Here is a 13375-nt window from a genome sequence, read left to right as displayed (position 1 = left end):
CCTGTTGGACTTATGTCATGCACCCCCCCCCCCCCCCCCTCCACCTGTCAATGCACTGATGTTTGGATCGCATTTAGCCAATCAGACATGAGCTCACCTATGAATTTCCCCTTGAGCACTAGAGCAAGAGGATGATGTCATGTACCATGGTACACTTGCAGAATAACACAAACACATATACACTGACACAAATGTTCACCATTATACAGACACACACACCTGTGTGACTCAACCTTTGCTCACCTCTCATTCGAGGACAAAGCCTGTTCCTGTGCATGTCATCGTGTTACAACTATAGGATCCCAAATCAACATCTCACCATCACCTCCTTACTCTCCCTAGAATTAAGCAAACAGCTGGAGGCAGGGCTTTCTCCTATAGAGCTCAATTTTTATGGAATGGTCTGCCTATCCATGTGAGAGACGCAGACTTGGTCTCAACCTTTAAGTCTTTATTGAAAGCTCATCTCTTCAGTAGGTCCTATGATTAAGTTTAGTCTAGTCTAGTCTATTACAGGGGCTGAGTCACTGGCTTACTGGTGCTCTTCCATGCCGTCCCTGGGAGAGGTGTGTCACTTGAGTGGGTTGAGTCACTGACGTGACCTTCCTGTCTGGGTTGGCGCCCCCCCCCCTTGGGTTTGTGCAGTGGGGTAGATCTTCGTGGGCTATACTCGTCCTTGTCTCAGGATGGTAAGTTGGTGGTTGAAGATATCCCTCTAGTGGTGTGGAGGCTGTGCTTTGGCAAAGTGGGTGGGGTTATATCCTGCCTGTTTGGCTCTGTCCGGGGGTATCGTCGGACGGGGCCACAGTGTCTCCCGACCCCTCGTGTCTCAGCCTCCAGTATATATGCTGCAATAGTTTGTGTCGGGGGCTAGGGTCAGTCTGTTATATCTGGAGTATTTATCCTGTCTTATCCGGTGTCATGTGTGATTTTAAGTATTTTCTCTCTCTCTCTCTGAGGACCACCTGGCCTGATGACTCCTTGCTGTCCCCAGTCCACCTGGTCGTGCTGCTGCTCCAGTTTCAACTGTTCTGCCTGCGGCTATGGAACCCTGACCTGCTGTTTTCAACTCTCTAGAGACAGCAGGAGAGAGAGAGATACTCTGAATGATCAGCTATGAAAAGCCAACTGACATTTACTCCTGAGGTGCTGACCTGTTGCACCCTCTAAAACCACTGTGGTTATTATTATTATTTGACCCTGCTGGTCATCTATGAACATTTGAACATCCTGGCCATGTTCTGTTATAATCTCCACCCAGCACAGCCAGAAGAGGACTGGCCACCCCCCATAGCCTGGTTCCTCTCTAGGTTTCTTCCTAGGTTCTGGCCTTTCTAGGGAGTTTTTCCTAGCCACTGTGCTTCTACACCTGCATTGCTTGCTGTTTGGGGTTTTAGGCTGGGTTTCTGTACAGCAGCACTTTGTGACATCAGCTGATGTAAGAAGGGCTTTATAAATACATTTGATTGATTGATTGATCACAAAATACTGAGTCACAAGGCTCACTTCACCCCCTAGACTGAATAGGCTGTAGGGCCAACCATTGCAGGACAATTACAAGGTTTAGTCTATCAGGTTTGGTCTCCAATGTTCACATCATGTCCACAATTCTTGATTTGTTCTGATCAGCAGACAATAATCCAGATAGTTAATTGAGAATTGTCCTGAGGCATGTTGGTGACAGAAACCTGTTGCACAAGTTTAGATGGGCCTATAATGAGCAGGAGGCACACAAACAGTAATCTTATCACTCACTCGTGAAGCATTGATACCACTGGAGAGGGAGAGATTGTTTATTTCACTTTTGTTTATCCATTTTACTTGCTTTGGCAGTATAAACATGTTTCCCATGCCAAAAAAGCCAATTGACTTGAGAGAGAGAGAGATAGTGAGATAGATCTATTCCAATTATTAATATTACCCAGATTAATACAGTAGTTATTGTATGAGTTCTGATTACTGCGTTCAGTAGGCTGTGTTTCTGTCACGACACGCTTGTGATGCTGCAAGACCTATTTCCTTAACAGGGATGATTAAGTGCTCATATCCAACCTAATGACGAGTGACTGATGACACACCAAGACCCGTGGCAATTCTCCACAGTAGTCAGTAGATCAGGAGCTTTTCTCAACATGTGAAAGTATAATTTATATGGACATGAGATGACTGAGTCATTTACTATTGTCTGGTCTGAGGAGGAATCAGGAGGATGCTCCTCACAGAGGATGTTATGGACTAAGGATGATTTAATGTTTCAATGAGCACCTAGTCCTTGAAGTGCCCCCCCCCACCCTTTCTTCACTCATACATTGCTGTCAGCTTGATTAATAAAGGTTTAGTTCACAACATTTTTTCCTTACAAAAATTACAAAATAATCTTTAAATGTTGATTTATCCTGGGGTTCTTCAGTACCTTCAGCACTCCTGCTTCCTGCGGCTATGTCTCTCTCTTCATTTCTCACTGTCTCTTCCACCCACCCCCACCCAGCCTCTCATTATTGTGTAGTTGCAATGGGCAGTCAAAGGGTTTGGAAATATCTACCGTATCCTTCTTAAGGCATTTGAATCCTTGGGCTCTGACTTTTTGGGTACTTTAGTGAAACATGTAAAGCATCATGAGAGAGATGAGGAACGCCTTAAAGTATATTTAACCTCTGTTAAGTAAGGGGCCAGGTCAGCCTGGACTGGAAGGGACAGTGAAGAGAGCCGGCACGTAGGGCCACACACCCGCTGTGTACAGTACATCTGGCTCTGTGGGGACTGTGCTCTACTCTGCGTAGAACAGGAAACAGACCAGAAGTGAACATGTGTGTGGGGGAGTGTGTGTGTGGGGAGTGTGTGTGTGTGCGTGTGTTGGGGGGAGGAGCGTGTGTGGGGGGGAAGAGTGTGTGCGTGTGTGGGGGAGGAGAGTGTGTGTGTGTGTGTGGGGGGGGGGTGTATGAGGGAGGAGCAGAGTGGAGTAGCCAGGACTTTCCTTGGGAAAGGGAGAACAAGAGAGAGAGAGAGGGACAGCGGAGGATGGGCAGGTCCAGGCTCTTAGTTCCACAGGCGGAGAGAGGAAAGGCCTCCCACAGGAAACCACAGCTCAACTAGGCATGTCCTTTTAAGGTAAAAAGCTACCCAAAAAGATGGTCAACTGGGGAATAGAGGTAAGATATAGCTGGATTTAAAGCTACAGAGTCACAGTAAAGTGAGGGCAGAGTGTATTACTGAAGGAGAAAACAGGGCTTGGACTGTAACACTGCTACAATGAACATGGTAGTCTCAAAGTATTTTTAGCGTAGATAAGATACTCTTAAAGACCAACAATGTAAATGTTAAGTAGCAGACAATACCCAAGTAGTCACTGGCTTCATAAATAAGTGCATCGATGTGCCTCTGTGACGTTGTCCCTCCAGTACGTACATACCCCAACCAGAAGCCATGGATTACAGGCAACATCCGCACTGAGCTAAAGGGTAGAGCTGCCGCTTTCAAGGAGCGAGACTCTAACTCGGACGCTTATAAAAGATCCCTCTATGCCCTCCGACGAACCATCAAATAGTCAAAGCATCAATACAGGACTAAGATTGAATCCTACTACAACAGCTCCGACAAGCTCTGCAAACTATTACGGACTACAAAGGGAAGCACAGCCGCGAGCTGCCCAGTGATGAGCAAAACTACTTCTATGAGTGCTTTGAGGCAAGCAATACTGTAGCATACATGAGAGCACGAGCTGTTCCGGACGACTGTGGGATCTCGCTCTCTGTAGCCATTGTGAGCAAGACCTTTAAACAGGTCAACATTCACAAGGCCGCAGGGCCTGAAGGATTACCAGGATGTGTACTCCGAGCATGCGCTGACCAACTGGCAAGTGTCTTCACTGACATTTTCAACCTCTCCCTGACCGAGTCTGTAATACCAACATGTTTCAAGCAGACCACCATAGTCCCTGTGCCCAAGAACACCAAGGTAATCTGCCTAAATGACTACCAACCCTTAGCACTCACGTCTGTAGCCATGAAGTGCTTTGAAAGGCTGGTCATGGCTCACATCAACACCGTTATTTCATAAACCCGAGACCCACTCCAATTTGCATACCACCCAACAGATCCACAGATCACGCAATCTCTATTGCACTCCACACTGCCCTTTCCCATCTGGACAAAAGGAACACCTATGTGAGAACTCTGTTAATTGACTACAGCTCAGCGTTCAACACCATAGTGCCCTCAAAGCTCATCACTAAGCTAAGGACCCTGGGACTAAACACCTCCCTCTGCAACTGGATCCTGGACTTCCTGGCGGACCGCCCCCAGGTAGTAAGGGTAGGTAACAACACATTTTCCACACTGATCCTAAACACGGGGGCCCCTAAGGGGTGCATGCTCAGTCCCCTCCTGTACTCCCTGTTCACCCATCATTGCATGGCCAAGCACGACTCCAACACAATCATTAAGTTTGTCGACGACACAACAGTGGTAGGCCTGATCACCGACAACGACGAGACAGCCTATAGGGAAGAGGTCAGAGGCCTGGCAGTGTGGTGCCAGGATAACAACCTCTCCTTCAACGTGATCAAGACAAAGGAGATGATCATGGACTACAGGAAATGGAGGGCCGAGCACTCCCCCATTCTCTTCGACGGGGCTGTAGTGGAGCAGATTGAGAGCTTCAAGTTTCTCGGTGTCCACATCACCAACAAACTATCATGGTCCAAACACACCAAGACAGTCATGAAGAGGGCATGACAACGCCTATTCCCCCTTAGGTGACTGAAAAGATTTGCCATGTAACCGATGTGAAATGGCTAGCTAGTTAGCGGGGTGTGCGTTAATAGCGTTTCTATAGGTGCCATCAGTCACTCTGAGACCTTGAAGTAGTTGTTCCCCTTGCTTTGCAAGGGTCGCGGCTATTGTGGAGCGATGGGTAACGATGCTTCGTGGGAGGCAGTTGTTGATGTGTGCAGAGGGTCCCTGGATCGAGCCCATGTGAGGAGAGGGACAGAAGCTATGCTGTTACATTGATGCTGTTGACCCGGATCACTGGTTTCTGCGGAAAAGCAGGAGGTCAAAAGGGGCGTGAGTGTAACCGATGTGAAACCATAAGACTCCTGAACAGCTAATCAAATGACTATCCGGACTATTTGCATTGACCCCCTCCGCCATTTTTACCATGCTGCTACTCTCTGTTTTATTATCTAAGCATAGTCACTTTACCTGCATGTACATATTACCTTGATTACCTTGACTAACCTGTTCTCCTGCACATTGGCTCTGTACTGGTACCCCGTGTATATGGCCTCGTTACTGTTATTTTATTGTTGCTCTTTAATTATTTGTTATTTTCAATTTCTTCTTTATTTTTTATTTTTTTACTTCAGTTTATTTTAGTAAATACTTTCTTAACACATTTTTCTTAAAACTGCATTGTTGGTTAAGGGCTTGTAAGTAAGCATTTCACTGTAAGTACAATTTGATTTAGAACACCAGTAGCATTTGCTTACTTTCTCTTGCTATCCTTCGTGAAGATACTGCACCTAGTTTACAGTTGTTTGAGTTGGTTCACGTCACGGTCTCCTACAGTAATATCTGCAAAAACACCATAGTAAATAGTACAGTATACTACAGTCCACAAAAACACTACTGTTTAACTATAGTAATACTACAGTATTTGTACTATAGTAAACTGTAAATACTATACTGCCCTACCAAGTAAAAAGGCAGTAACTTCTCATAGTGTGGAACTGAGAAAAATGGCTTTTATTTACCTTGGTTTCACAGTAACTTTATGCAGTTACTGCTAACATGACCCCCATTTTCTCAAAAACACAATACAATAGAGGCAGGAGCAGTGAGCAGTTACTGCCTTTTTGCTTGGTAAGGCAGTATAGTATACTACAGTAATATAAGCAAAACACTATAGTAAATACTACAGTATAATAACGTCTGCAAAAACATTACAATTTTTTAACTATGGTAATACTACCCTATTTATACTATAGTAAACTATAGTATTTTTTCATGTGGGCTCTCACACATGACACATTTTTATAACCTTTCACTATCGAAGCATTTATGTGCAGGGCATACATGAAGCTCAGACATTTCTGTTTCCTTTATTTTGTAATACAAGCTAATGAGTCTTGGTACTGAGGACGTATTCTAAACATTCCTCTCTGTGTTGTCCTCTCCAGACGTTTACAGTACTGTATGACTCACAGGCAGCAATGTGGGAAAGAGACCAGGCACAGGCAGGTCAGGGACCCCAGCTCTTGACCATGGGAAATGTGTCATAATTACAAAGTAAGAGTAAACATGGAACATGTCCACAAAACACAGTTGATCACTGAAAAAAAATAAAATAGGACCCTTGTGTCTGTTTGGCCTCCATGTTCCCCGTTTGGCCTCCATGTTCCCCGTTTGGCCTCTCGTGACCAGCGATTTGCCTCCAGCACTCTTTTCATCAATAACATTTACCCTCCATGCCCTCTCTATTCTGACTTGAATTATACTGTGAGAGCTGTGTTCATGGTACTGCATGAGGTTACAATAACACGGATAACTCAACTCTGACTCCCTCTTTATTGCTCTCGCCATCATTAGAGCACGTCATCAGGTAGGCACCCTACAGGGCAGTAAAAGGTTTGGGAAGAAGGCAGTCTTTCTCCATACAAAGAGCTAGCTGTATCAGTCTATATTTTACTGCTGAATCATCATATCCTGTCATGCCCTGCACTATTATTTGCCCTTACATTTGCCTCTGGCTGTTCAATGAGACAGGGTATAAATAAATTGCTCAGCCTATTTACAATGTTTATCAGTTTATTACATTCATTCATAAATGGCTGCCACAAGTGGCACAAAGGCTTGGTGTTGAAAAGGAAGGATAATACATTAGAGTAGTAACATGGATGAGACATGAGTGAGACCAGGCCAACAGAATGTTTGTGCACAGCAAATTCTCCAGTGTTAAATCAACAGGGGTGGCAGGTAGCCTAGTGGTTAGAGCGTTGAGCCTGCAGAGCGTTTGCCCAGTAACTGAAAGGTTGCTGGATCGAATCCCTGTCGCTCTAAAAATATGTTGTTCGGCCCCTGAACAAGGCAGTTAACCCACTGTTCCCCGGTAGGCCGTCATTGTAAATAAGAATTTGTTCTTAATTGGCTTGCCTAGTTAAATAAAACTTTTTTTAAAACAGTGTTAAATGTAACACGTCCAGTGTCTATACAGTTCCACACATTTCAGTGTTAAATTAAGCCTTATTAACAGAAGTTTACATACACTTGGTTGGAGTCATTCTTATGGATAGGGGGGCAGTATTTGGAGGTTTGGATGAATGAGGTGCCCAAAGCCCAGAAGCTAGGATATGCATATAATTGTAGTATTGGATAGAAAACACTCTAACGTTTCCAAAACTGTTAAAATAATGTCTGTGAGTATAACAGAACTGATATGGCAGGCAAAGAACCGAGGAGAATCCACCCGGGGAATTTTTGTTGTTGTTGAGCTCACCACTCTTTATAATGGCTGTCTATGGGAATATGAATGGACTTCCTCCCAGATTGCAGTTCCTATGGCTTCCAGTAGATGTCAACAGTCTTTAGAAAGAGTTTCAGGCTTGTTTTTTGAAAAATGAGCTAGAATTTGTAGTTTTTCTAATTTTGTCTGTACTGTTAACTTCGTTATTTATCTTTGGTAATGAACATATTATACTCTGTCTTAAATTTGATCGTTTATTTACATATTAGGGTACCTGAGGATTGATTAGAAATATTATTTGACTTGTTTGGAGGAAGTTTATTGGTAACTTTCGGGATTCATTTGTATGCGTTTTGAACGAGGGAAAACGGTGGATTACTGAGTAAGCGCGCCAACTAAACTTACTTTTTTGGGATATAAAGAAGGACTTTATCAAACAAAAGGACAATTTGCTATGTAGCTGGGACCCTTGTGATTACAACCAGAGGAAGATCTTCAAAGGTAAGTTATTTATTTTATCGCTATTTCTGACTTTCGTGACGCCTCTGCTTGGTTGGAAAATGTTTGTAATGCTTTGTATGCGGAGTGCTGTCCTCAGATAATCGCATGGTGTGCTTTCGCCGTGAAGCCTTTTTGAAATCTGACAAAGCGGCTGGATTAACAAGAAGTTAAGCTTTGAAACGATGTAAGACACTTGTATTTTCATGAATGTTTAATATTACGAATTTTGTATTTTGAATTTCGCTCTCTGCAATTTCACTGGATGTTGTCAAGGTGGGGCACTAGCAGCATGCCTATCCCAAAGAGGTTTTAATACCTCTTAAGGATCCACCCCTTTTTTTCAATTTTCGCCTGGATTTTTGCCACTAGATGGCAGCAGTGTATGTGCAAAGTTTTAGACTGATCAAATGAACCATTGCAATTCCGTTAAACATTTTAGACTGCCCAAATGTGCCTAATGTTTATTAATAACTTGTCATGTTCAAAATTGTGCACTCTCAAACAATAGCATGGTATTCTTTCACTGTAATGGCTACTGTAAATTGGACCGTGCAGTTAGATTAACAAGAATTTAATATTTTTGCCAATATCAGATGTGTCTATGTCCTAGGAAATGTTCTTGTTACTTACAACCTCATGCTAATCGCATTAGCCTACGTTAGCTCAACTGTCCCGTGGACAGGACAGTGATCCCGACGAAGTTGGGCTCTGACACACACAGTGAGTTGTATTGCTGAAGTTATCTGGGTAACGCTTAAGAGCCCAGGAACAATGCATGACAATATCGGCCTGCCATTCCACTGACAGGCCAGCCGCAGACAGAGTAGCCATGCTAAGTGCACCGTGAGCTGTTGAAACATAGGTAGACTGGGTACATGGACACAGGTCACTGCGTGAGTAATCAACACTTCGACTGAAGTGTGCAGAGAGCAGTTAAGAGAGGAGGCCATCAAAATGAATCACTGTCCAAATAATTGTAATTCAATCAAACTCACAATGTAGCAACATAAAACTGAAGGAAAATAATGTTGCTTGATTCATAGTAAGAAGGCATGTTTAAGGTAAAGAAATTCCAGATTTAGAGTTTGCAAAGATTAAATGACAATACACTGCAGCTTTCATTGAATTCAGCTCTGAGATCATCATAGGCATTCCGGGAGACCAAAGCAGTAGAAAGAAAACTTGTTGTCTGCTTTTCCATTGGAGCACATTTTTCCCCCCGCCTCATTTCCATTCTCTTAGAAGCCAGTTCAGCACAACATAGCTTTGATATTCAGATGAGTTTATCCGCCCTGTCTTTTTTTCTCTGTCCTGCCCCAGCCAGCATCTCCAGAGCTGAATAAGATGTCAGTGTGTCCACTGAATCCCAATCAAATCAAATGTATTTATATTGCCCTTCTTACATCAGCTGATATCTCAAAGTGCTGTACAGAAACCCAGCCTAAAACCCCAAACAGCAAGCAATGCAGGTGTGGAAGCACGTGAAGTCCTGGATTACTCTCCAAAACAGCACAACCCAGACCTCTGTTTTACTCTTGACAGTCAAAACTGACACCTTACTGAAGACACACGTAGACTAGTCTTTTCATGATTAGTTCCATATAGGTCTATATAAATAAATTCTCTGGAAGAGAAAACACACAGGTCCAGGAGTGAGAGGATATAGGGCTAATTTCTCAGTGTGCTACAGTAGGATAAGGGTCAGTAAGTTATGGTGATGTGGGGAGTCTCAGAGGGATACATAACATAGAGCACATGCACACCCCACAGTCATCTGAACCTCAGCACTCATAAGCCATTTCCTGGCTTTGGTATTGTACAGAATTGACAACCAGGTCCTCAATCAACATTAGTCACATTCTCTTTTGTCATCATTTGGATTTTAAAATCCATGAACAGCAATACTTATTGTAATTCTGTAATCCATCGGTGTCTCAGTGTGCTTTCCTCTCTGGCCCCTATGGCCAAGTCTATTACTTTAACCACGACTCTAACAGATCAAAGGATTGTGTGTGTGTCTGTGTGTGTCTGTGTTTACAGTTCCCTGAGGTAAATCAGATTTCCTGGCCAATGGTAGTAATTGTCTGTCTATGCATCGCTGGGATTCTGTGAAGATTACAGCCTCACTAAATAGATGTCACTTGTCCTCAGCATTCCACAAGCACACAAAGAAACAACCACATTGTACAGTGACTAGCTCCAAATCAGACCTTGCCCTTACGTACAGATCTAGGATCAGCTTACCCTTCGCAAATTCTAACCTGAACCATTGATAAAAAACTATTAAAAATATAGATCAGTTTCTAGCAGCAACGTCGTCCTAATTCACCATAGTCTGTAGCCACAATGGGTTGTGAGTGTTAGTACCTCTCTCTGCTGGGGACATCTTTGGAGTTTGTTACACTGACTTAGACAGGAACTCAATGTTAAGAGTACAAGTATATCTTATGATTTATAATACTGTGGTACCCTCTAGTGGTTTATATTCAGAGGAACAGTGTCTTCAATTCCAAACACTTCACATCTCAGCATTAGTGTCCCATTCCCAATGTGTTTAAACTGGTGACAAAAATGGTGACAAATGGTGACAAATTATGGCTACCTATGCAAGTTTATTACTAATGATAATTTCTGAACAGAAGACCCATCTTGCAAACTAAACTACATTGTGAGACAGCAAAAACAATTTTGGTGAAAGGCTATTGGAAAGCAATTAAGTCGTATTCACTAGACACAAAAAGGAAGCAAATGGGCCGAAATAGAGAAGGACTACCCAAACTTGTCTGTGCAAAACATTTTGCTACGGTTTGCTAAGTGTGCACTAATTAATACACCCCCTGATCTTGTGGATAGTCCAACCACCTACCTAAACCAGCAGAGAGTGCAATAGTACTGCTCATAAGAGATTGAAAAGTGTAGTTATTTTACAATGGTACATTTCCCACTTCTCCAAGAGTTTACAACTATTCAAATGACCTGTTAGCCTTGGTATGATAGGCTTACTACACAGCAGGAACCATTCAACTAAGGAATGTGACTCTGAATAAGAGTATCTGCTAAATGACTAAATAAAGGTTAAGTACAAATTTAAATAATAAATCTGCTAAATGACTAAATGTAAATCTAGGCGGGATATCAAAACCTTTAGCTTATCTCTTCAGTTCCATGAGTGAACTTTCACATTTGTCTCTCTTTACTGTGGTTAAGGGTCAGAAACTAAGCTCAAAACAGACTCAGTCAAAAACAAAATGACCCAATAAGATGCACTTTCCTTAGAACTCATTACTTCAGTTGCCTCAGAACCTTTAACATATGTGGATTTTTCTTTTACTGAGTCAATAACTCGTCTGAGCTCTGATGGCTCCCTGTGTGCAAAACCATTAGCAAAGTACAGTATTCAATACAAATTCCTGATGCCATCCCCTGCACACACACCGTGGTCAAACAGCAGCTGTAAAGCCCCTCAAACATAACACATGTACCTGTCAGCTGTGTATTTTCCATTTGCATCTATCCTCTACCCATCTCCTCCCTTTCCATGTCTGAACCTGCTAAAACACCAGCCATGACCAGCATCTTGGACCCTCTACATCCGTGTGTGCAGTAAGATTATAGCTACTGTATGGTTCCTTTACCTCATCCCTGAGCAACTATCATCCCAAAAGGCTCTCCAGATGGAGGGCATCTGGTCTAAAGTCAACACAACCACTCCAATACAACCTAACGGTACAGAGTGGAAGCACACATGTAGACCTGGTGACAGACAACCAGCCCAAGTCAGAGGCTCCAGTCTGTACACATAATGCAGTTCCGTGTCACCCACCCACACAGCAACATCACATCACTCATCCACATTATATGGCTTTGGAAATAGTTTTGCTTGTTGTTTCTGTTGATGAGTGTTTTGGACCTGAGCTTATACACACGCAGGTCTAACTAGGCCAACATCAGGACCTGCACATGTAGGCAGTCTGAGGACGCTGCACTCTGAGAAGCACCGCTCTCCTGACATGCTTCGTCTAGCTCCATCTTTCCAAAACAACCACCACACCAGATGTCTGAGTCACAAGGCTCTTCCCAGAACTATCCCCCCCTCTCTCTAAGGTATAAAAGAAAGTAGGACAACACCCACGATAGCGTTCATAATCAGATTTTTTGCCATCCATTTATTATTGATACTATCTACATCTTTCTTGTTCATAATACTAATTCATAATTCATAATACTAATTTTGGTGGTTCATTGACATTTTACATAGTTCATAATATTATGATGCCGCAGGTACCTGAGCCCCACCTGATCACAGCAGTGTGTCAGATTCATGGATACAACAGCAGAACATGGGGGGTTCTGGAAAACAGAAAGTGGAGTTGTGACGTGTTGGTTTGTAACAGTATCCATGTGTTTTCCCTATGATGTAGTGTGACGCCAACTATTTCTACAATTTCTCTTCTTAAAATTAGATTTTCAACTTAAACCTAACATTAACCACAGTGCTAACGTTATGCCTAACCGTAACCTTACATTTTTACAATATAGGCAAGCCTTTGTGGCTGTGGTAACTAGTGGAAACCATAGTGTTACACTACAATTGAGACCCAGATTTCTTCCTGGTCAAGTCATGAACAAGTCCTAGCCTTATTTATGATTGGTCCAAACTGAGGTGCGAGACACATCTGTATTGCCGCTGTTACGGGGCACATGAACAGCATCCACAAGCCAGAGGATGAGAAGCAGGGGGTGAAGGAGTTGAAGAGGAGAGGGGCCAACCAAAGGCCTCGCTCTGTAGATAGGTCAGGACCCTCCCTTGACAGAAGAAAGAAAGTAAAGCTGTGACAACATCTTTATTATCACTTCATGTAATTCAAGCTCAGCTACATAACTGGAGCTCCGGGGAGGCAGCATTCAGGACCATAAAGGAGACTGTCTCTGTGGTACAACAAGAGGAAGGGGAATGAAAGAGTGGTGATGGAATTGATCAACAAGGCTGATCGCCAAGAACAATAAAAGAAGCCCCAACAAACACATACATGTATATTCACATACATATGTACTCTCTTAAAAAAAAAGAACCTAAAAGGGTTCTTCGGCTGTCCCCATAGGCGAACCCTTTGAAGAACCCTTTTTGGTTCCAGGTAGAACCCTTATGGTTCCAAGCAGAACCCTTTTGGGTTCCATGTAGAACTCTTGTCACAGAGGGTTCTCCATGGAACCCGAAAGGATTTTACCCATGGAACCAGAAAGGGTTATCCCATGGGGAAAGCCGAAAAACTAGGCCATCCATGTAAATAAGAATTTGTTCTTAACTGACATACTGTACCTAGTCAGATAAAGGTTAAATAAAAATAAATAAATGTATAAACCCTTTTGGAACCCTTTTTCTTAAGAGTGTACAGTGTACTCACAAACACAA

Source organism: Oncorhynchus clarkii, chromosome 1 (genome assembly GCF_045791955.1).
Source record: "Oncorhynchus clarkii lewisi isolate Uvic-CL-2024 chromosome 1, UVic_Ocla_1.0, whole genome shotgun sequence".
Classification (NCBI taxonomy): Eukaryota; Metazoa; Chordata; class Actinopteri; order Salmoniformes; family Salmonidae; genus Oncorhynchus; species Oncorhynchus clarkii.
Note: the sequence above shows the minus strand (reverse complement) of the source record.